This window comes from Dama dama, chromosome 17 (assembly GCF_033118175.1).
Source record: "Dama dama isolate Ldn47 chromosome 17, ASM3311817v1, whole genome shotgun sequence".
Lineage (NCBI taxonomy): Eukaryota > Metazoa > Chordata > Mammalia > Artiodactyla > Cervidae > Dama > Dama dama.
In genome coordinates this window covers 57,546,651-57,568,745 of record NC_083697.1, presented here as the reverse complement: position 1 = coordinate 57,568,745, position 22,095 = coordinate 57,546,651, and positions in this window count along the sequence as shown.

Below are 22,095 nucleotides of genomic sequence, written 5' to 3'. Positions count from 1 at the left end.
ACTGTTCATGGGGATCTCAAGGCAAGAAGACTGAAGTGGTTTGCCATTCCCTTCTCCAGTGGACCACATTTGTCAGAACTCTCCACCACAACCCATCAATCTTGGGTGGCCCTACATGGCATGGCTCATAGTTTCATTGAGTTAGACAAGGCTGTGGTCCATATAATCAATTTGGTTATTTTTCTGTGAATATGGTTTTCATTCTGTCTGTGCTCTGATGGGTAAAGACAAGGGGCTTATGGAAGCTTCCTGATGGGAGAGACTGACTGAGTGGGAAACCGGGCCTTGTTCTGATGGCAGCAACAAACTCAGTAAATCTTTAATTTCAGTGGTGGCCTGCTGCAGGGTCAGAGGCACTGAGTGTGGCAGCTTGTGCATGAGACCTTTTGAAGGAGGTCACTGTTATCTTCATAACCTCCACCATAGTTTGGCCTCAGGTCAAACAACAAGGAGGGAACACAGCCCATCCATCAGTAGAAAATTGGATTAAAGATTTAATAAAGTAAAGATTAATAAACCTTTAGAGAGTTTCAGTCTGATAATTCCATGATTGTGCTTGTGATCAACTATAGGCCAGAGTGCTTCACCTTCAACAAAAAAGTACTTTGTCAGAGGCTGATGGTAAGTTTTATGCCAGATATTTTGGAGTACAGGGTTCTGATGACACTGCTTAAAAAACTTAAGGATTTTATCACTGGATGGAGTAAGGGTTTCTAGAACTGTAATTGAGAAGTGAATGGATTCATTAGATTGACAACCTAAAATGGTTGAGACAAAAATTAATTGCACTGGACTAAAAGAACTGAAAAGGGATGATTATGGGTTTCTCTTAGAATATTGCTGATTATTTAGTACTCAATTTTCCAGAAATAAAAAAAAAAGTTTCTTTTCTCTTGAGATATTTATAACTTATAAGAATGTAATACACTATAAATGAGAATAAAACATTTATGCTTTTCTCCCTGACTGATCCCTACAGAATCTGGAATTTATTATATTCTTATTTACTGGCAATATAATTATTTGCATGGGTTTGACAAGAATCTAGACCACTTGCTAATGGAACATATTGGGAAACACTGGTTATGTAACCATAGTGGCTCAGTTGGTAAAGAATCCTCCTGCAATGCAGGAGACCTGGGTTCATCTCTGGGTTGGGAAGATTCCCCTGAAGAAGGGAAAGGCTACCTACTCCAGTATTCAGGCCTGGAGAATTCCATGGGCTGGATAGTCCATGGGGTCATAAAGAGTCAAACAGGACTGAGCAACTTTCACTTTCACTTTCAATGGAAACATAGGCTATCTGAGTGGAATGTCATATTTAAGAATGTCAGTTGATTAAGATATGACCAGACACTTTTAAAAAGATGGTAATGATAACCCTATATGCAAAACATAAAAAGAGACACAGATATACAGAACAGACTTTTGGACTCTGTGGGAGAAGGCGAGGGTGGGATGTTTTGAGAGAAAAGCACTGAAACAAGTATACTATCAAGGGTGAAACAGATCAGCAGCCCAGGTTGGATGCATGAGACAAATGCTCAGGGCTGGTGCACTGGGAAGACCCAGAGGGATGGGGTGGGGAGGGAGGTGGGAGGGGGGATCGGGCTGGGGAACACATGTAAATCCATGGCTGATTCATGCCAATGTATGGCAAAAACCACTACAATATTGTAAAGTGGTTGGCCTCCAACTAATAAAAATAAATGAAAAATAAATAAATAAAAGAAATTAAAAATAAATAAATAAAAGAACTAATAATGTTGACCTCATGGAGTCAATGCTACAAATTCCTCTTGGGGAAACTGGCCCAGTGCCTGGCTTACAGACTTTGCAGACTTACAGATGACTAAGGAATTAACTCCCTGGCAAGTTGAGGACTTGTAGGATATTTTGAGTTCATTGAGAATAGAGGAATTTAGTAAAATCATTAGGTACTACAGGTAAAATTTCCTGCCAAGTTCTTGGCTTGGCTTCCTAGCCTCAAGAAACTTAAAAATCCAGAGACATTACTTTGCAAACAAAGATCCATCTGGTCAAAGCTATTGTTTTTCCAGTAGTCATGTATGGATATGAAAGTTGGGCCATGAAGAAAGCTGAGCGCCGAAGAACTGATGCTTTTGAACTGTGATGCTGGAGAATACTTCTGAGTCCCTTGGACTACAAGATCAAGCCAGCCCATCCTAAAGGAAATCAGTCCAATATTCATTGGAAGGACTGACGCTGAAGCTGAAGCTCCAATACTTTGGCCACTTAATGAGAAGAGCCAAATCACTGGAAAAGACCCTGATGCTGGGAATGATTGAAGGCGGGAGGAGAAGGGGATGACAGAGAACGAGATGGTTGGATGGTATCACGGACTCAATGGACATGCGTTTGAGCAAGATCCAGGAGACGGTGAAGGACAGGGAAGCCTGGTGTGCTGCAGCCCATGCGGTCACAAAGAGTAGGACAAAACTAATCGATTGAACAACAATATGCAATTTTCTAAAGAATCTTCCTGCAATGCAGGAGACCCGGGTGTGATCCCAGGAAGATCTCCTGGAGAAGGGAATGGCAGCTCCCTCCAATATTCTTGCCTGGATGGACAGAGGATCCTCGTGGGCTACAGTATGTGGGATCATAAAGAGTCAAACATGACCAAGTGACTAACACAACACATCAGTTTTCAGGCAACTGATAGATATGAAAAAAAAAAAATTGTTACCTACCTGTTATATGGATTGAATTCCAATACCTTGGACAGTGTCAATCCCTACAAAAATTTCAAATCTTCCAGTTTCTGTCAATGTGTGGCAACAACTCTCCAAACAAACATGACCAGTTTTTCTCCCTCCCTCCTAACTTAATGACCCTGAGAACAAAAACCTGACTCCCTAAATCATCATTAGAACTTTATGTTTCCTGTAGATCAACATTTTTCCCAGATCTGAATAAGAGTTGTGACATTAGGTCCAATAATTTGATATATACCTGAAAATGCTCATCATGGCAGCAGACCATGTGTAGGCTGAAATTTTCCCTGGAATAGCTGCAGCCTCAGTCACTGAGAGAGTCTGTTAAATGTTCCAGTCACACATGCACCTGTGTTCCATGATTGTAGAAAATATCACTGTGAGCTTCAACCTCTTAGCTTTAAGAACTCAGTGAGCAGTGCTGATAATGAACATATTTTAATCCACTAACCTCTTGAACTTTAATAAAAAAATTTTATGTTAATATTACTATTTTGCATATTAGGCATCCCTATATTAAAATACTTGAGATAACACATTTTTCACCACTTCCTAGTACATACCTCAATTGATTGAGTAGGAAAAAATGTCAACAAGAATCTTTAGGAGACTATATTTCTTACACTCTACTTTGCCCTGCTGAAAGAGCTATGATTCCTCTGAGTTTTTTAGCAAAAAAAAAAAATAATAATAATAAAAAAATCAAAAAATGATTAATACATCTCATTAGTCTTGAAAAGAGGAGGGACTGACAAATTGGAGTTTAGCTAATCCCTGTGAATCTGGAAAACAAGAAAGTTACTTTAGGTAGATATATTCCTAAGTATTTTATTCTTTTGGTTGCAATGGTGAATGGTATTGTTTCCTTAATTTCTCTTTCTGTTTTTTCATTGTTAGTATATAGGAATGCAAGGGATTTTTGTGCGTTAATTTTATATCCTGCAACTTTACTATATTCATTGATTAGCTCTAGTAGTTTTCTGGAAGAGTCTTTAGGGTTTTCTATGTAGAGGATCATGTCATCTGCAAACAGTGAGAGTTTCACTTCTTCTTTTCCTATCTGGATTCCTTTTACATCTTTTTCTGCTCTGATTGCTGTGGCCAAAACTTCCAACACTATGTTGAATAGTAGTGGTGAGAGTGGATATCCTTGTCTTGTTCCTGATTTCAGGGGAAATGCTTTCAATTTTTCACCATTGAGGGTGATACTTGCTGTGGTTTTGTCATATATAGCTTTTATTATGTTGAGGTATGTTCCTTCTATTCCTGCTTTCTGGAGAGTTTTAATCATGAATGGGTGTTGAATTTTGTCAAAGGCTTTCTCTGCCTCTATTGAGATAATCATATGGTTTTTATCTTTCAAGTTGTTAATGTGGTGTATTACATTGATTGATTTGTGGATATTAAAGAATCCTTGCATTCCTGGGATAAAGCCCACTTGGTCGTGGTGTATGATTTTTTTTAATATGTTGTTGGATTCTGTTTGCTAGAATTTTGTTAAGGATTTTTGCATCTATGTTCATCAGTGATATTGGCCTGTAGTTTTCTTTTTTTTGTGGCATCTTTGTCTGGTTTTGGAATTAGGGTGATGGTGGCCTCATAGAATGAGTTTGGAAGTTTAACTTCCTCTGCAATTTTCTGGAAGAGTTTGAGTAAGATAGGTGTTAGCTCTTCTCTAAATTTTTGGTAGAATTCAGCTGTGAAGCCATCTGGTCCCTATACATAGAAAACTATAAAACACTGATGAAAGAAATCAAAGAGGACACAAACAGATGGAGAAACATACCATGCTCATGGATTGGAAGAATCAATATTGTCAAAATGGCTATTCTACCCCAAAGCAATCTATAGATTCAATGCAATCCCTATCAAGCTACCAACGGTATTTTTCACAGAACTAGAACAAATAATTTCACAATTTGTATGGAAATACAAAAAACCTCGAATAGCCAAAGTAATCTTGAGAAAGAAGAATGGAACTGGAGGAATCAACCTGCCTGACTTCAGACTCTACTACAAAGCCACAGTCATCAGGACAGTATGGTACTGGCACAAAGACAGAAATATAGATCAATGGAACAGAATAGAAAGCCCAGAGATAAATCCAAGAACCTATGGACACCTTATCTTTGACAAAGGAGGCAAGGATATACAATGGAAAAAAGACAACCTCTTTAACAAGTGGTGCTGGGAAAGCTGGTCAACCACGTGTAAAAGAATGAAACTAGAACACTTTCTAACACCATACACAAAAGTAAACTCAAAATGGATTAAAGGTCTGAATGTAAGACCAGAAACTATAAAACTCCTAGAGGAGAACATAGGCAAAACACTCTCTGACATAAATCACAGCAAGATCCTCTATGACCCACCTCCCAGAATATTGGAAATAAAAGCAAAACTAAACAAATGGGACCTAATGAAACTTAAAAGCTTTTGCACTACAAAGGAAACTATAAGTAAGGTGAAAAGACAGCCCTCAGATTGGGAGAAAATAATAGCAAATGAAGAAACAGACAAAGGATTAATCTCAAAAATATATAAGCAATTCTTGAAGCTCAATTCCAGAAAAATAAAAGACCCAATCAAAAAATGGGCCAAAGAACTAAACAGACATTTCTCCAAAGAAGACATACAGATGGCTAACAAATACATGAAAAGATGCTCAACATCACTCACTATCAGAGAAATGCAAATCAAAACCACAATGAGGTACCATTACACACCAGTCAGGATGGCTGCTATCCAAAAGTCTACAAGCAATAAATGCTGGAGAGGGTGTGGAGAAAAGGGAACCCTCTTACACTGTTGGTGGGAATGCAAACTAGTACAGCCGCTATGGAAAACAGTGTGGAGATTTCTTAAAAAACTGGAAATAGAACTGCCATATGACCCAGCAATCCCACTTCTGGGCATACACACTGAGGAAACCAGATCTGAAAGAGACACGTGCATCCCAATGTTCATCGCAGCACTGTTTATAATAGCCAGGACATGGAAGCAACCTAGATGCCCATCAGCAGATGAATGGATAAGGAAGCTGTGGTACATATACACCATGGAATATTACTCAGCCGTTAAAAAGAATTCATTTGAACCAGTTCTAATGAGATGGATGAAACTGGAGCCCATTATACAGAGTGAAGTAAGCCAGAAAGATAAAGAACATTACAGCATACTAACACATATATATGGAATTTAGAAACATGGTAACGACAACCCTATATGCAAAACAGAAAAAGAGACACAGAAGTACAGAACAGACTTTTGAACTCTGTGGGAGAAGGTGAGGGTGGGATGTTGCGAAAGAACAGCATGTATACTATCTATGGTGAAATAGATCACCAGCCCAGGTGGGATGCATGAGACAAGTGCTCGAGCCTGGTGCACTGGGAAGACCCAGAGGAATCGGGTGGAGAGGGAGGTGGGAGCGGGGATCGGGATGGGGAATACGTGTAAATCTATTGCTGATTCATGTCAGTGTATGACAAAACCCACTGAAAAAATAAAAAAAAAATAAAAGAAAAAAAAGAAAGTTAAAGAAATCCTCATTATACTTTTGTGTTTGGAAGTGGCTTACTGCAAATAAACACTCTTCCTCTTATGACTTAGATACGACTCAGGGATGCCCCTTGATTACCTATGACAAAGTCATACTCAGGCTACAAATACCCTTTCTGTGCTTCCTAAGTGAATGGCTGAACTGTTTTGTCCTTATTGATCAATCAAAACAAAATCCTTGCTAACCTAACTTTGGTGAAGTTCTTTTTCTCTCTCAGACCCCTGAATTTTGATTCACAATCAGTCTGGACCAGCATACAAGTTTCTGTTAATTACCTACCACTTTGTCAAGAATAAACTGACCTCAAGGTAAATCATTCTGTGGTCTACTATCCTATTATGCCACCATTGTTCATTTAACTTTCTTAAATTCAGTTCTTTCTAGATTTGGTAACTCCTCCTTATTAAAAATAAATAAATAAATAAAGGTTGTTGCTTTTCTACTTAACCATTAAGAATCTTCTACAGTTCATGGTCAGCGTATAGCCCCTAATTTAATAGGCCCTTCTCTGACTCTTCCAGTTACGCTTGGCAATATAGTTTCTCCTTATTTAAGCCTAAAGTTTTTTTTTTTTAATTTGACAAAGGAAATGTAATTTAACTAATATTAGGATTGTATATGACTTCAAACTGACATGCCCCAGTGACTTTTGAAGTTGTTTTAACTGCAAAATTCTCTGAGCAAATAGTGAATATGAGATTTCAATGTGTAGAACATGCAATAAAGACTAATCATATGTAGACTTTAGGTTCCAAATAAGCAAAAGAAGGTGAATTTTGAATAATCAAAATTATCCTAAAAATAATTTATGAAAGTCTGTTCTTTTCAGATCAACACATAATTTCTTACTAAACAACAGAGATAAAATTTTCCCACATCATTGGATAAGTACTATTTTTTGCTCACTAGTGGTTGGCTTGAATTGAAAAAAAAAAAAAAAAATATATATATATATATATATATATATATATATATATATATATATACACACAAACTTTGGGTTTGTTTGTTTTTTTTTTCCGAATTCTGGAGTCACACTCTGCTGTAAAATACAGTGGAATAAACAGAACACAGTGACCAAGAAAAATAACCTATCTGTAGCTCCCATATCACACTGGGTATATGCTCACTGACTATCTAAAATCCAATTTTAAGAAGTTAAATGCATCTTTGATATGACAAAGCTGTTTTGTTGAAATAAGGGTAATAGGCTTACAGACTCACCCACTAAACCTTCCTGGTTCCCCTTAACTCTTAAGAATCCCTACATTCTATTAGGCATTTATTTATACCCTCTAATCTAGCACAGCCCACTCTGATTATCTGATATCGTATTTCAAATGTGGAAACAGAAAGCATTCTCACTTCCACATTAGCACACATATTCAGATCTTGTGTTATCTTTTTGATGAGATAACACATAAGCTTTATTACATATAAACTCTATCTTGGTGCACTTTGGGATCTATTGCAAACTGTTTTGAACAAGGCTTAGAATTGTCAGGTCATTCTGAAAAGCCCCCAGAATTAGAAATAGGTAGAGGCTGTATTTCTCCTTTTGCATACCTTGCTAGGAGTTGACATACTATGTTGACAATAAAATTTGCACTAAATTCTGTTACAGTCACAAACATTAATTAAAAACCAAGCACAGAACAGTTGCTTCATCTTTTAATATAAGCTTTGATGTAAGTCCCTGCTCTCTGCCCATAGCATACATGTATGTGCTCAGTCATGTCCTGCTCTGCAACCCCCTGGACTGTAGTCCCCCAGGCTCCTCTGTCCATAGAATTTCCCAAGCAAGAATACTGGAGTGGGCTGCCATTTCCTACTCCATAGGATCTTCCCAAACCACTGATTGAACCTACGTGTCCTGCATTGGCAGAGAGATTCGTTACCACTATGCCACCTAGGAAGACCCATAGCATGGTGACAAGCAATTTTCATGAGAGTGAAGTTCTGGGCCCTGAACAAAAGAAACTCAGGACCTAGAACATCACTCAGAAGTCTATTACTGGTCTCACTAAACTCATACTCTGTTTGTATACTGGGTCATCTTTCTAGTAAATCCTATAACATTATAGTCTTATCAATAGAAAAGTTTCTAATATCCCTTATGCCATTTAGTAAATTCCTCGACACAGATGTAGATCATGACATTTAAAATTTTGCCTATCTATCCTGGATTAAGATCCAGGATCCACCTGAATAGTTCTCTCAAAAACTAATCTAACCATTCCCAAATTGTATCCTGATTAGAAAGCTTCAAAGTTAGCCCCAGTTGATGGTAAAGGAGAGGGATGCCTGGCATGCTGCAGTCCATGGGGTTGCAAAAGTCAGACACGACTGAGCAACTGAACAGCAAAAAAGTACCTTCCCTAGTGTACAGAAGAATGTTAATTTATTCAGAATTAGTTTAAAAAAACAGATCCAAGGAAAAAGCTAACAGATGTCCCAAATGTCATAGAATTTCTTTAGTAGCCATATAAGCGTAGATTCAAATTATAGTTAGGAAAACATTTAGTCTAACTCTTTCATTTATTGACTTTGTTATAGTCAAACATACAATCTTCCCCAGAGTAAGGCATGAAGTCTAAGTAACAAGAACTTCTCCCTCCTTCACCAAAAAATGGAACTTCTTTCCAGGAATTGTCCAACTCTCAGGTTAAATATCTTGCTCTTCAGACTTTGTTTTCACCCTAACATTTAGGTTTTTTTAAATTCCAATATTAATTTGTAAGAAAATTTCAAATTTTTGTAAAATAAATTAATGGGAGCTATAATAAAAATTATAATATAAGCTTCCCTCCATAGTTCTCACTAGTAAAATGATCCTTTAAGAGTCTTAATGCATATTCAGGAATTTTTCCCAGTCTTTTGCAAAATATTAACCATTTGTAAGAAAAAACTGTTTCAATTAAATTTTCAGTTTTTATTTTTTCTTATCTTGCTTGGACATTTACTTTACCTCCTGTTTTTGACTTGTTATCATTTATACTTTATATTCACAAGTTATTATAGACTTCAAAGTGTTGCATGTTTGTTTCCAGTGGGTTCCTGAGTAAATATCAATGTCATTTTGTTCATTAGTTCAGTTGCTCAATAGTGTCTGACTCTGAGACAGACTGCAGCACGCCAAGCTTCCCAGTCCCTCACCAACTCCTGGACCTTACTCAGACTCACGTCCATGAGTCGGTGATGCCAGCCAACCATCTCATTCTCTGTCGTCCCCTTCTCCTCCTGCCTTCAATCTTTCCCAGCATCAGGGTCTTTTCTAGTGAGTCAGTCCTTCACATCAGGTGGCCAAGTTTCGGAGCTTCAGCATCAGTCCTTCCAATGAATATTCAGGACTGATTTCCTTCAGGATGGACTGGTTGGAACTCCTTGCAGTCCAAGAGACTCTCAAGAGTCTTCAACACCACAGTTCAAAAGCATCAATTCTTCAGCACTCAGCTTTCTTTATAGTCCAGCTCTCACATCCACACATGACTACTTAAAACCATAGCTTTGACTAGACGGAAATTTGTTGGCAAAGCAATGTCCCTGCTTTTTAATATTCTGTCTAGGTTGGTCATAGCTTTTCTTCCAAGGAGCAAGTGTCTTTCAATTTCATGGCTGCAGTCTCATCTGCAGTGATTTTGAAGCCACAAAAATAGTCTGTCACTGTTGCCATTGTTTCCCCATCTATTTTCCATGAAGTGATGGGACCAGATGCCTTGATCTTAGTTTTCTGAATGTTGAGTTTTAAGTCAACTTTTTCATTCTCTTCTTTGACTTTCATCAAGAGGCTCTTTAGTTCTTCTTCACTTTCTGCCATAAGGGTGGGGTCTACTGCATATTTGAGGTTATTGATATTTCTCCCAGCAATCTTGATTCCAACTTGTGCTTCATCCAGTCTAGCATGCTAATTAAATGATGTGAAATTAGTTTCTATTTCAATAAAATAAGTAGTCCATTTTAAATTAGTGTATGTTGTTTCATATTTTATATTCCATAACAAGAAGTAAGAAAACAATTTTTATTCACTAAACTAGCTCTCTGAATTATATAGATGCTGATTATTCTGAAGGATCAAAATTTCTATGAATTTTCAAAATATTTTATACTAAGAGAACAGTAAATGCTACAATTTGGAGCTGGGAGGAATAATACAGTCTATAACATGTCTTATGATCACTATTTATTTCTAAGTAAACATGATTAAAACAAATTTATGAATATTTTAACATTTGTAATTCAGTGATGTTTTGATCTGTAAGCATATGTTAAACATAAAAAAATTTCAGTGCTTGATAAGGCAAATATTTCCTGGGAGATGATATTTTTTTTTTCTTTTCCTATATGCATTATTAATTGTTAGATAAGTAAGATCAGCATGCTTTGAAAGGGCTCATCATAACGTGTCAAGGCACTAGGTAACAGATCAATGGTTATTTAAGTGATTGTTTTCCCCTGAGGGAAAATGTATTTTGGTTTGGAGACCTAACTTCATTATGCTTCAGTACATACTGAGTGGAAACACTATTTCCATCATTAACGTGTTTATAAAAGCTTTTTGTTGTCTGCACTGGAAAGTCATTCAGCTGAATTTTTTTCTTATGATGCATTGTCTGGCAGTAAATACTAATGAACTCAGAAGCATTTGTAGTGTTTCAAATGTTAACTAAATTTTTAAAGAAGAATACATTTAACAATATTATTAATTACTATGAATTATTATCTTACATCAAGCAGACACGTATATAAATTCAATTTTTTTAAACTGAAAACACCAGTCTCTCCTCATACACATTTTACACTGTTCAAGGAGAGTTTTCAGTAGTTTAATATCACTACAGTGATCATTGCTGTTTGATATTTTCAAGTTTGCTGAGTTTTCCTGTCTATTGCTTTTTTTCTATAAAGATATTTCCAGAAAGTAGCAGAAAAACTAATATTTGAGTTATGATTGCTACCACATTTGGCCTATAAAAAGATAAACTCTGAATTTATTTTTTGCTAATTGATTATTTATCAACACTCAAATTCAAATATATTTACTTTTGTAGCTATTTGTAGTAATACACTCTGTCATTTACCTTATAATATTTCAGTATATATTAATGTGATTACACATTAAAGTCTATGTTATCTTAGAGGCTATTAATTGAAATACTCTGAAACCTTACCTGCAATCTACACACAAATAAAAATTACTAAATTAAAGTTTCACATTCTTGTGTTTAATCAGAAAGGATACATAGCATACATAAAAATTAATGAAGAGAAATCTGAATAGGAAGACTTTCACTGCCTGTAATGATAGCAGAAGCCAACAGGAAGAAGAAAGACTTTTCTTTCCTGACTAGGACTCAGCCAATGAAAGGTCATAGAGTCACTGTTTACAATAGCTCTCCCAACCTCCTTTTTCTGTCTATAAAAGTGTTCTTTTCTTGCCCTCCAGGAACTTGCACGTGATTCATCTGCTGATCCCAAAAATTTAAAATCTTTGTTGGACAAATATATGCTAGATTGTTTACTTCAGGTCAACACATATTAAGGGATATATATAACATGTCAGATATATGACATGAAATATTATATTTTAAAGATATTTTCATTCTTAGGTTTAAGATATATAGTGAACTGTGCTGTAATGTTAATAGATAAACCCTTTTTAATATGTACAGCACTCATACACACTTCTTTGTGGTACAGTTTCAAGACCACAATATCTTAATCACTTGTTGCTTTGGGCACTTGATTGGAATAGATGTTTTCTCAAACCATGAAGCTTTAGGAAAGGGAAGAGCAGATAATCTGTTGTGGAAGCAAATGCCACGGAGCATGAAAGCTCAAGATTCCTATTTGCTGTAATGAGGAATTCATTTTCTGGAGTTGGTTTCTCTAAGGTTGTTGCTTTTCACATCCTGTCTATGATTGGCTATATGCAAATGATAAAACACCAAGATGTTAATCACTGATATAATCAATCATCAGCTGATGCTGACTCTGCTACCTACACCTATCTTGCTGTTTTATAAATATGCAAATTCGAAAACCCCAATGTATTGGCAAGGAAAAATGCCCTCACCAGGATATAAGTAGCCCTCCTGAGCTAAGACTGAAGAGGTGCTGCCACCAGAACTGGTAGCAGAGCTAAAATTCATCTACTCTCATGGTCTATAAGAGAGAGGTAATTAGAGATTAAAATACGTTTCAGTAGTGGCCCATAATAATCTCTAAGCCTGTTACTTGATTTCTACATAGTTAACCTATGCACATTATGTTTGAAAGGAGGAAACTACCTACATTTCCTTTTCCCAATTAGTTTGTAAATTCCCTGACTCCAGAGGGCTAATCTAATGTTGCTTTTATATCATTTTGCTTAATCAACATAATATATCAAGGCATACTATTAAAACTGAGGTTTGATTTGCTCAATATCTGTCTGCCATATGTTGTATTACAGATTTTCCTATATTACCCATGTTAAGGATGTCTACATCTTGATTCATATTATACTATATTATATTAAAGGGTCAGTCTTAATGCTATTATTTGGGGAAGACCAAAGGACTTATGATACGACAGACTAAAGATTATAGACTCAATGACAACATGAAAAAGCTATACATATTAAGTTTAATCTTAATTATCACAGTTCATTTTCTAAATTTAAAAACTTTGAGCCACATTCCTATCTTGCATATTTCAAATATTTGAACACAGTTATAAGTACACCTACACATACACACTGTAGGATGATTAAATGTAATTAGATGTATAATGAAAAGCTGCATAATTTATTCTGCATGAAATTTGAGAATTTATGGATTTTTAAAGATTAAAATGGTTAAATTCTGGATGGGACAATCATCTTTGCAGCCATCATTCTTTCTGTCCTATAGAAATCTTAAAATTTGATAAATATTTAAAAATATCCTGTGAATGAATCAGATAGAGTGAATAGCCATGTCAAAATTATTTATATATAAAATTTACTTCTGATATTTAATGGAGATAAAATTCATTTGAAAGTAGAGATTTAACATGTAATATTCGTGAAGCAGTAGTCTATATAATGGGCTTCCCTGGTGGCTCAGACGGTAAAGAATCCACCTGCAATGTGGGAGACTCAGGTTTGATCTCTGGGTTGGGAAGATCCCCTGGAGGAGGGCATGGCACCCCACTCCAGTATTCTTACCTGGAGAATCCCCATGCACAGAGGATACCCTGGCGGGTTACAGTCCAATGGGGTTGCAAAGAGTCAGACACGACTGAGTGACTTCCACACACGTATATAAGATTTTATGTATATGTTCATACATATACATATGTGGGTATAGACATATATATATATAAACACATATATAAATATAACATACAAATATATATTACTTATATATATGTAAATATATGAAACTTTATTGCCCAGTATTAACTTTGCTGAACTTAAATGCTTGAACTTATAGTAATAACTGAGTAAGTAATGTTGTTTATGATATTTCTCACTTCTTATATTTAATAAAATGACCTTGAAATTTTAAAGTGAAAGATTCTTAATCACTCAGTAAGCAGAGAAGATGATTCATTAATCTAAAAATAGCATAATAAGTCCTAATAATAATAAATTCTATAATAAATATATTAGCCTAAAGAGGTATGGTATTATTTTTCATAAGACCAAATAGTTTTGACTCAGGGAGACAAGGGTATATGAAAAAGTCTTTGATATTTCTAAGCATTATTTTATTAGCAAAAGCAAAACAAGGCCATGAATTTTCACGTATAAGTTTGATATATATATATTAAAAGAGAATTGTGTGTTTCATTTGGAATTGGATTAGAAAGTCTAAATTTATCACTAACCAGGGTCTTCTTTGCATCAGATATGTTTCTTCCCCAAGCCTCTTTTTCCTTTATCACTTTATTGTATTTCAGATTCAACTGCTCCCTTTAATATTTGCTCTGGAGTCAAGGCTGGAATTCCTTTCAGAATTTCACCTTTAGAGTGTGCACATATCACTTTCATAGGGGATGGTACTGGAGGGATATTGCAGGGAGAAGGAGGCTTCTGTTGCAGATTCTTTTTGCTGCACAACTAGTCAGCAACATGGATGTGAAGATAGTCAGTGGTGCTCTGCTCCAGCCATGATCCCTTGGTAAGCTCAGAAAAAGGCTCAGACTGTTGGATGACCACCTTCCTGTGTGTGGAAACTGGCACTCTAGACCTCCTGTCCACAGTGGAGCTTTGACGCTCTCTACATGGCTACTGCCCCGGAAATCTGTCCCCTGAGGTCCTACCAATGCACATGTAACAAGGAAGCTTCATCCCATAAATTGCAGAGACATACCAACTTTCTCTTCCTGCCCATAAAATCGGCAGGAGCTTACCTACAGTTCGAAGGATTGCTTCCTGATTGCCTAGTTCTAGCCTGGGCAATCCAGTGAGTTTTAAGTCTCTGATGGGTTCTGTGCCATGATTTGAAAAGTCTAGTTTTTGGCAAAGCTAACTCCATTACTCTGAGCAGAATTAACCAACTCTCTCTTCTGACAGTAGTTTTCTTATATATTTTTACATTTTTATATTCACATTGCAGTTATCTGTTTACTTGTCTGCATTCCCTCCTAGAATGTGTGATATCTTTAAGTCAGAGATACATTTTCTATAGTTATCTGCATTTCCTTTTTCCTTGTTTAATAAACATTAACTAGCCACATTAATAGGCTGAAAGTTCACATGGGCTACACAGTAAGTCCATATATTTATACATATGGTGTACAAAATATATTTAATACATGGTGTACAAAAGATTTTATTTTACCTAGGAGTAATCCATTTAGAGCAGTTCATGAGCTCATGCAGTTGTAAATGTAGATGAACAATAATAAGAAGCAGAAAAATAAATTGTCAAAGAAATTCTGTAAATTATTTGCCATTTTTTTCTATACTGGGCTTTTGCCTGGAAGTGAACATGATTGCTTCTGTATGTTTCTACAGAAGAATTAGTTACAGACTTAAAAAAAAAGTCATATATTCCCTTTGGCTCTGTGCAAAAAATAGGTGCTTTTTATAAAGCATGTGCTTTAAAGTCAGTTAAATGTTACAGATGAATTCTGTTTTACCAACATAGTCATCAATATAATTTCAAAAGCATCATCACGTATTACATATTTTAAGGTTATTGCTAATGATCACTAACCATTAATTTTTATGTCACAGATAATTAACATATATTCCTTCACTAGAAAAGATGTAACTAACATCAAGATAAATTTAATATCTTCACACACAGAAACCTGACTCTCAAGCAAATAAAATTATCCCAAAGTTCACAGCAAGGTTCTTTTTCACCTCTTTGTAAAAGTGGTAAAGTAAAACTTAACTGGTTTGAATTTTCCTTTTCACTTGAAGAAGTAGGATAACCTGATTAACAATAAAACCTCTATATATTATGATTATTCTGGGTATAAATGAGATCTGAGATGTTAAGAGCTGTGTAAATTCAAAGACTACTAGACTGAGCAGCAGAAAGAAATCTAGCCTGGAAATCTAAGAATGTAGAATTTATTGGCGTATTTCTCACTTGAATATTAGTCAGCTATACTAGTGTCCTTGGACAGGTTATTAAAACTTTCTGGGTTAAATATGGAGGTTGAAACAAATAATCTACAAAAGTCATTCCAGTATTATTAACTATTTTATTCTTTTCAAATCTGTAAAATCAATTAATCACCCACAGTGAAGAAGTTAATGTTTTTTTCTGTGAAAGTCGCTCAGTGGTTTCTGACGCTTTGCAACCCCATGGACTATACAGTCTGTGGAATTCTCCAGGCCAGAATACTGGAATGGGTAGCCTATCCCTTCTCCAGGGGTTCTTCCCAACCCAGGAATTGAACTGGGGTCTTCTGCATTCCATGTGGATTCTTTACCAACTGAGCTATTGTAAATAATGGTTAAGTATATTACCAAAAGGAGCACACACTTTAAATTAAAATAAATAATGCATTTCTTTCTTTTCTCCTTCCTTTCTCCCATTCTTTCTTCCCTTCCTCCATCTCTCCTTTCCTTCTCTCTCTCTCCTTCCTACTCTTTCACTCCTTCTGAATTGGATAACTTAAAATAATAAAAATCTGAAAGATATGAGAATAAACTAAATATAGACTTGAATTAGGACACATGATTTCTCCCTGTTACATGTTAACAATCAGGTAACAGGGAAAATCATGAAAATAATTTTGTCAAAATCTCTCCTAAGCATAGACATTTTAGAGCATAAATATTTAACAACAGAGTTGAGTTTCTCTGTGCCAAAAGTAAGCATCAGAATTTGGAAATTACACAACCCCCATTATTAAAAGGAAGCCCTTTAATAATATGCTATTCTTTTTTCTAAACTAAAGCCAAAACATTTCCTACAAATTCTTTATAAAAAGTTTGAGAATAACAAAATTGAAAAAAAAATCCATTAGCAACATTTGGAATTTAATTAATGCTGAAGACATTTTCAGAACAACCCTATCAATTCAGATCAAAAACCAGAAGCAACATTTTAAATCATTGTTTTATGAATAAAATTTTGTAGGGACTATGCATAATATTGAGTAACAATATTGTTTTCTGGAGTCTAAGATATAACTAGGTAGAGTTAATGAATATAAAGCAGAAGTTATAAACCCAAATGCCTTCAGAGAACAGGCTGGAACAACATCTGAAAAGGTCTATAAACTAGCACTGCGTGAGTAGCAGAAACTGAGTAGGCCAGGAGGGCACAAGTTCTTATAGAGAGGGTAGCAACAGCCTGACTCCAGCTAATTTGTGCTGATGTGACCTGGTCAGATTTTAGAAACAACTTGGACAAAAAAAAATAAATTGCAAAATATTTTAACCAAATTAATAATTGTAATAATACTATTTTATCATCTTTAAGTAATATACATTTCTTTACACATTAATCTATATCAGCTCTGACTTTGGAGCAAAAGAGTGAGGTCAGAAAAAAAATTAATATTATTGCTGGTTTGCTATAAAGGAAATTAAATGAACTTGTGAGACTTGTTCAAGGTCAGGTCTGGTATTTAAATCAAAGCTGCTAGAGTCCCCTACTCATGCATATCCTGTTATATCACACAGAACTTTCTGATTTGGATTTAGGATTTTACAAATATCTACTGAGAGAAAAAAAAAAAGCTTCTGTCATTGTTTAAACTTTGGCCCACAGTGAGGATATAATATCAATAAAAGACATGTTTCCCATTAACAGGTCCTAGAACACTGGTGTAGAAAAATTATGCACACAGAGAATGCAAACAAGAAGATACCAAAAAATATGCAAATATGGAATAATTTTAGGTATGTGTATATATACATATGTATATATATGTATATATTAATGTATGTGTATATACATAGATATAATTTTAAAAATCTAGATAACACATTAAAATACAGCTGCAAATGTGTACCACATCTTCTTTATGCTAGTAATCAGCCATAGTTGAGGGACCTACTTGTTGGACAGCAATGAGAAACTGTAAACTCACATTATGGAAAGAAAGAATGAAATGGGGAAAGAAGGAATGAATTCTCCACTTCTTTTTGCCCGAGTAACCTCACCATTAATACAGCCATCAGAAGACACATTTTAAGATGAAATGCCTCCTATAGTACATATATATATATATATGCTGCTGCTGCTAAGTCACTTCAGTCGTATCCGACTCTGTGTGACCCCATAGATGGCAGCCCACCAGGCTCCTCTGTCTCTGGGATTCTCCAGGCAAGAATACTGGAGTGGGTTGCCATTTCCTTCTCCATACATACATACATTCATATATGTATATATGAATGTATATATATATTTATATATATATAAAATGAATATCCTTTTTGCTTTGCAAGAACTATTCTTATTAGCCTAGAGCTTGCAATCTATGAAACAGGTCTCCCTATATACATATATTTCTATAGATAAGAATAGTACAAAATAGAACTTGCTGAGAAAATTGTGTTCTGAACTTGACAAAAGCACAGTTTCAAAGTTGTTAAGTGTTGGCTCTCAGCAACGTCAACATTCTGGCTATCCTACCTATTTGCTGGTAGCTTGGGCAATTTTGCTCATCTTCTGGGCCCCAGCGATGGTTTAGCGATGCCTCAAAGAGAAGATGAAATATACCTATTTAAAACTTAGCAGAGTGAGACACCTTGGCACATGGTAAGTGTCAGATAATGTGGAGGCTGCTCTGCTGACTCCTTGTGCTATGTGCTCGGTTGCTCGGTCAGGTCTGACTCTGCGGCCCCACGGACTCTAGTCCGCCAGGCTCCTCTGTTGGTGGAATTTTCCACTCCTCCCCCTAAAGTGGAGTAATATTACCCCAATTGCTGCCTCACATAGCTCAATGGTCAGCCTTCTCTGAGACTATCCTCAGCTGAGAAGAGAGGCCTCGACTAAGTCATGTCCGCTTTCCCGAATGAAAACAGCCAAATCCTACCACTACTTGACACGTAGATGACCACAGTCTCACAACGCAGCACAGTGAACGGTTATCCCGGCTCCAGAATTCAAAGGAGGCTCAGCTGAGGCTATGCTGCAGGCCAGTTTTGCTTTCTGTTCAGTCCTGTTTCCTTCCCTTTCCTAGTAGGTCCACATTCTGAGAGAGGGCCCTAAATAACTTCCTGTAAAATGATCTTGGTCTTAGAACCTGCTTCCCAGGAATTCAACCTAGAACACCTAAGTTTCACTTTTTGACTCTCAAAATTGTGTATATTAAAATTATTAAAATTGTTTAAAACTAATTTTTACAGTTGAAACATTTTTAGCATCATGTCTTTAAGGTATGAAATATATATATATATTCATTTCTTTATCTGATAGTCTCATTTTATGACCTGAATTCTTTGGAATATGTGATACTTCATACCCTTATTCTTTTATGTCCATAAAGCAAGACTACTAGTATAAACTAGCCCCAAGGCTCCTTTTAAGGCTGAACTGGGAAAATCAATTAAGTACTTAAACTGCCCTCAGAATATCCTGCAATGTTCATTTAGAATTCATTAGTTTATACATTCTCTTCTGCTCCCCTTTCATAAATACCCATAACATTGTTTCTAAAAATATTTTGAAACGAATATTCCTCTCATGCCAACTTGTTCATTTCAGTCTCAGATTCTAATTAGAAAAAAAAAAAAATCTATAGTTCTGTTTTCAGCTCAGAAATGTACAAATTTTATACAAATACATATTTTTCTGAAATGTCGAGGCCAACTCAACAAGCAGGGCTTCCGAAAGTGCAATAAGGTAGGAGAAAGAAGCAAGACACAAGAATTCAGTGAAAAGTGAGGATCAAGGGACCAGCACCGCTCCAGGGTGACGGTGCCGAAACTGAATCCAAGCCAGCTTTATTATACTCTCAGCCATGAAGGAAAGTTAAGCTACAACTCATGTGACCTTCAGAGCCAAAGAACAAAGTGATCATTAACCACTGAGTAACTAAGAACAGTAATCAATAACAAATCGGTAACTAAGACTAATATTCTTATCTATAGATTTTCCACCAGATATGTGTAACATGTGACTCTGAGATGCCAGTTGGGTAACAGTCTGGGGTCTGTTTTCCGACCCCAGGGTCATATCTTATTTTCAACATTATGAACTGTTCCCTCTGGGCTTTTTCCAAGAGTCTCACGCCTTATAGCATCCAGTTTATCAGTAATTATAAATTTCTTTTGTGGCCCTTGCCAGGGCCTGCTTTTCTTTTATTCTTCCTATCTCCTACAGTGAAAAAAACATACAACAAAATATAATAAATTTGTAGAATCATTCAATCACATTAAATTTATTCTAGGATCCTGACAGGAAAGAAATTCATACACACTCTCAAACAAAGAGCATGATTAATGTCATTACTTCAACCTATTTAGTTGAATTCTATTCACCTCAAAACTTGAATAAATTGCCAACTTTTAAAAGTCAAAGTACAAAATTTTATTTTTTGTATTCTGTAATGATAAACTACTCTTTCTTTGAAAGTTGCCCCAGAACTGTTAGTAGTCTCAGGATGTAAAGGTCTTTTTTCATCAAACAGGATTCTAAACATTCTGCATATCTTGTGTTTGTGAATCTGAGAAGCATACTTATGTCAAAACAATGTAAAGAAATATATTTAACATTTAGTTGCTTATATTTCATATTTGTTATTTTAAAATATAAACTTGTTCATTATAGAATAATTAAAATTTGAAATAAATGCTGTTTAAGTTGTCAATATATACAGTACTCTCTTAACATATGTATATGAAAACAAAATGTTTAATATATTTGAATGTTAAAATAGTCCTGAGGAACATTTTGTAGACGCTGGCTGTTTTATGTAAATAACTCAGTGCTTTGCCCAATTAAAAAGTTAATGCTGATAGAATGATATGCTAACTTATATTTTCTAAATGATAGAATCCCTTCTACAGCACTGGAATATGTAAATTCTCTTAGACAACTATCAATATAAGTGATTTTTGCTAATTTCAAGTATATTCAATTAATTATCTATAATCTTTGGTCCTAAATTTTCATTTGCACTCTGGTAGAACAGGATTTTATGTTGATTATTAAGAGAATGAGTTTAAGGAGAAAAATACGTATTCTTTTTTTGTTCTGACAATTCTGAATCACTTCCTATAAATTTCAGCAATTAGTTCTTATGTCTACATAACAAAATGGAACTGAGAATTTGAGACAGAATACATATACTTTGCTGAAGTGTGCTCTGATAAAATATATTAAGGCTTTTATCAACATGTTTTAAAGAAATATATGGTAACTACATATGCAAAATAACACTTCCAAATAATTTCTTAAAAAAGGTTGAGATTTTGCAACCAGAGCTGGAACACACTTGGGTTTATACAATACCATCTGTATTGTCCAGATAAGTCCCAAAGTAAGTGGATTTAAGTTTATGTTGCCCCCAAATGATAAGACATAATCTCAATTACTCTCTTTAGTCTTTAAATATCACCCAAAGAGAAAACTTCAAGGAATATTAGCTTCTTACCTTTCAAAAGAATGCACAGAAAGAATTAATGCCTCAGGGATAGGATAGCAGAATTAGCAAGCAACAGAATTCAGTTCTGCCTTTTTACAAATGTATTATGTTTGGAATATAACTATGCTTAATACATTTACATTTTTAATATTTAGCTTGAAAAACAAGAATATTAAAATAAGAAAAATTTATATAAAAACCTATGTAGTATGTAAGTGCCCCTATAAAACTTGCAGAACCAGAAGTAACAAGTAAAATGTAAAAATCGGTGAGTGGGTCAAAAAATCAAATTAACGTTAAGAAAACAAGTAAGGAGTAGAAGCTACACAGGAAAAAAAATGAAGACAATGCATCTCAGAGAAACAAAGTACAATACAAAACAGAGGTTTAGAGACTTACAGGATAGGATGACAAGATCTTAAGTAATACAAATGTGATTGGGTTTTCTGAAAGAGATCAGAGAGAGAATGGAGAAAACTGGAAATATTTAATGTAAAAATGGCTAAGGAATTTTTTGAATTACATATAGAAACTAATCCTTCAATTTAGGGATCCTAAACTACCCAACCTGAAACTCAAACTCTACACACATCAGAATGTTATATAGTGGTGTCTCATTTTGGTTTTAATTTGAATTTCCCTATTGTCTAACATTTTTGGACATCTTTTCTTGCTCTCATTTTCATTCTCTCTTCTCTGATGAGCATTTTCTGTTTCAATAGTTTGCTCCTCTTTTATTTATTTATTTTTGCTCCTCTTTTTAAAAAG